Source organism: Tasmannia lanceolata, unplaced genomic scaffold, assembly GCF_043159265.1.
Source record: "Tasmannia lanceolata isolate RefF3 unplaced genomic scaffold, GAP_Taslan_0.1 ptg000001l, whole genome shotgun sequence".
Lineage (NCBI taxonomy): Eukaryota > Viridiplantae > Streptophyta > Magnoliopsida > Canellales > Winteraceae > Tasmannia > Tasmannia lanceolata.
The window spans coordinates 8,004,312-8,008,102 of record NW_027518678.1 but is presented as its reverse complement, the minus strand read 5'-3'; the positions used below and the strand labels follow the sequence as shown (position 1 = coordinate 8,008,102).

The 3,791-nt window shown below is 38.1% G+C and overlaps 1 long non-coding RNA gene across 1 annotated transcript; it reads left to right on the top strand.

Moving 5' to 3' along the window:
• The first annotated feature begins 680 nt into the window (after nucleotides 1–680).
• On the top strand, nucleotides 681–1,549 carry LOC143869762 (uncharacterized). Its single transcript, XR_013244914.1, has 4 exons — nucleotides 681–782; nucleotides 935–1,023; nucleotides 1,151–1,242; nucleotides 1,466–1,549. It is a non-coding gene; the product is annotated as an uncharacterized LOC143869762 (long non-coding RNA).
• Nucleotides 1,550–3,791: the final 2,242 nt, after the last annotated feature.

Sequence of the window (3,791 nt, the reverse complement as noted above, 5' to 3'; positions counted from 1 at the left end):
TTTCTTCAAAAAAAAAAAAAGGGTTTTAAAGACAAGGAAAGAGAGACACTACGAGAGAGATATTTGAGGGATTTGCGATTTGAGGGAGAAACTATAGAGAGATAAAGAGAGGAAAATGAGATACGAGAGATACGAGAGAAAGGGATGATGGCATGGAGGGAGATACTCTTCTTCTTTCCTTCTTGAAGGATCAGCCTATTGGCTCTGATACCATGTTAGAAATGAGATTAGGGTTAGAGAAGAGAGGAAGAAGAAGAGGAGTGAAGGTTGGAAAGACTCCACTAGGGAGCTCCTCAGCCTTTCACTGTCCCACCCACTGTTCCAACTCCCGGCCTTCGCTATCCCACGCGTACTCCCAACTCCTTGCCTTGTAATGTCCCACCCAAAGTCCCAACTCCCAATCTTTTGTTGTATCGTCTATCCCCATATCACCCCAAGGGTCATTCTTTAAATCACTTTGATTTGACCTATTAAAGAATTAATTTAAGGTGTTCTTACCTGCTTCGAATGTAATGGGGCAAAAAGGCACCGGCTAAGAGGGTAAAGGGTTGGAAAGGCAACAAAAGTGGATGGAAAATGTGGAAATATCATATAGGACACCTTTTTTATTTTTATCAATTGAAACTTGAAAGTACGATCGGGACTCAGGAGTACTTGTAAATGATAAAACCATGGATCTCATACCTCTTTATGTACTGTAGGGTCTCATGCAGGAACTCCTTTACATCATGCTGCAAAAAGAGGCCTGGAGGAGACTGTTACATTACTTCTTTCTCATGGAGGTACATTTTATTGACTTCATATGGTTTGAGCAATGTGCTAAAATGGTGTTTGGACTTTGGATTATAAGGTTTTCCGGGAACTAGGTCATTTTCGTTATTCTTCCGTGTATAATATTGATATTAATAGGTGATTGGATGTTAAAACATTTCAGCAAATGCTTTGGCTCTGAATGATGATTGCCATACTGCTCTCGATATGGCTAGAGCAAAGGGACATACCACAGTTGTCCGTGCTATCGAGGTATGCCACCTATCCCTAAGTTCTACACAAATTTTCTGCTTCTAAATTTAATAGGTTATCTATGCATGCATGCATTTTGCTTATGATTTCCTCAGCTAAAGACATTTTTTGATCAACTTGTACACAGAGCTACATTTGCCTTTTCTCTGGTTGGCTGCGGGAGCTGAATGGGCCGGGCTTTCTCGTAAAATTAGCTCCTAATTTGGTGTCACGAAAAATGTGGGTCTATTAGACTTTTGTTGACATTTGGGATCTTTGTTGCTACTTCTTTCTTCTCTTTCTTTATGTATAGTTTTCATTGTGAAAGGGCTGAATTTACTTGAAGAGTGGAAGTTGGAATTCAGTGCTATTTTGATCTTGCATTGTGGCTATCTTGCTATTTAACTGTTCCTTGTGAGAGTTGACATGGTATTTGTGGTGACTTTATTTGCATTATTTACAGTTGGGCTGTGGTCATACCCTGTGAGTCTCGTAACCGTCGTAAGCTTCCCAAATTTGAGCTTGCTATATATCCTGGACCACAGGTATGACGGAACCCATACTTGTCATATTAGCATAAAGGATGGATTATCTGTTGTTATTGAGTATGATTTTCATTGGCTTTTTTCCTCCATTGCAGTTGGTTTATACAATCTATTATTATTTTAGTGCTTATCTCCTATTTAAATGACATTGGAAATACTCATCTCACCCTCGGGGCCTGTAGGAGTTTGCAAAAATATTGTCTTTTTTTTTTCTACTTCAAAATTATCCTTTTCTATGTTTTTCCTATCTACTTTTGCCTACATACAGATCTACCTCCGATTGATTGACCATGACTCACTCAATTCAACTCGGAATTCATTGAAATTTGTTCCATTTCGAAGGTGTCAAAGAGTAGTTTCAAACGGAAAAACGGAGACGAAAAACTCCAAGTATTTTAAGAGTTATGATGGAAATAGTTAGACTCGCGCTTTGGTCTAGCATTTTACACACCTACCTCCGATTGATTGACCAAGACTCACTCAATTCAACTCGGAATTCATTGAAATTTGTTCCATTTCAAAGGTGTCGAAGTGTAGTTTAAAACGGAAGAAACGGAGACGAAAAACTCCAAGTATTTTGAGAGTTATGATGGAAATAGTTTGACTCGCGCTTTGCTCTAGCATTTTACAGACCTAACTCTGATTGATTGACCATACTCACTCAATTCAACTCGGAATTCATTGAAATTTATTCCATTTCGAAGGTGCCGAAGTGTAGTTTAAAACGAAAGAAACGGAGATGAAAAACTCCAAGTATTTTGAGAGTTATGATGGAAATAGTTAGACTCGCACTTTAGTCTAGCATTTTACAGACCTAACTCCGATTGATTGACCATAACTCACTCAATTCCTCTCGGAATTCATTGAAATTTATTCCATTTCCAAGGTGTCGAATTGTAGTTTAAAACGGAAGAAACGGAGACGAAAAACTTCAAGTATTTTGAGAGTTATGATGGAAATAGTTAGACTCGCGCTTTCGTCTAGCATTTTACAGACCTACCTCCGATTGATTAACCATGACTCACTCAATTCAACTCGGGATTCATTGAAATTTGTTCCATTTCGAAGGTGTCGAAGAGTAGTTTAAAACGGAAGAAACGGAGACGAAAAACTCCAAGTATTTTGAGAGTTATGATGGAAAGAGTTAGACTCGCGCTTTGGTCTAGCATTTTACAGACCTACCTCCGATTGATTGACCAAGACTCACTCAATTCAACTCGGAATTCATTGAAATTTGTTCCATTTCGAAGGTGTCAAAGAGTAGTTTAAAACGGAAAAACGGAGACGAAAAACTCCAAGTATTTTAAGAGTTATGATGGAAATAGTTAGACTCGCGCTTTGGTCTAGCATTTTACACACCTACCTCCGATTGATTGACCAAGACTCACTCAATTCAACTCGGAATTCATTGAAATTTGTTCCATTTCAAAGGTGTCGAAGTGTAGTTTAAAACGGAAAAATGGAGACGAAAAACTCCAAGTATTTTGAGAGTTATGATGGAAATAGTTAGACTCGCGCTTTGGTCTAGCATTTTACAGATCTACCTCCGATTGATTGACCATGACTCACTCAATTCAACTCGGAATTCATTGAAATTTATTCCATTTCTAAGGTGTCGAAGTGTAGTTTAAAACGGAAGAAACGGAGACGAAAAACTCCAAGTATTTTGAGAGTTATGATGGAAATAGTTAGACTCGCGCTTTGGTCTAGCATTTTACAGACCTACCTCCGATTGATTGACCATGACTCACTCAATTCAACTCGTGATTCATTGAAATTTGTTCCATTTCAAAAGTGTCGAAGTGTAGTTTAAAACGGAAGAAACGGAGACGAAAAACTCCAAGTATTTTGAGAGTTATGATGGAAATAGTTAGACTCGCGCTTTGGTCTAGCATTTTACAGACCTACCTCTGATTGATTGATCATAACTCACTCAATTCAACTCGGAATTCAATGAAATTTGTTCCATTTCGAAGGTGTCGAAGTGTAGTTTAAAACAGAAGAAACGGTGATGAAAAACTCCAAGTATTTTGAGAGTTATGATGGAAATAGTTAGACTCGCGCTTTGGTCTAGCATTTTACAGACCTACCTCTGATTGATTGATCATAACTCACTCAATTCAACTCGGAATTCAATGAAATTTGTTCCATTTCGAAGGTGTCGAAGTGTAGTTTAAAACAGAAGAAACGGTGATGAAAAACTCCAAGTATTATGAGAGTTTTGATGGAAATAGTTTGACTCGC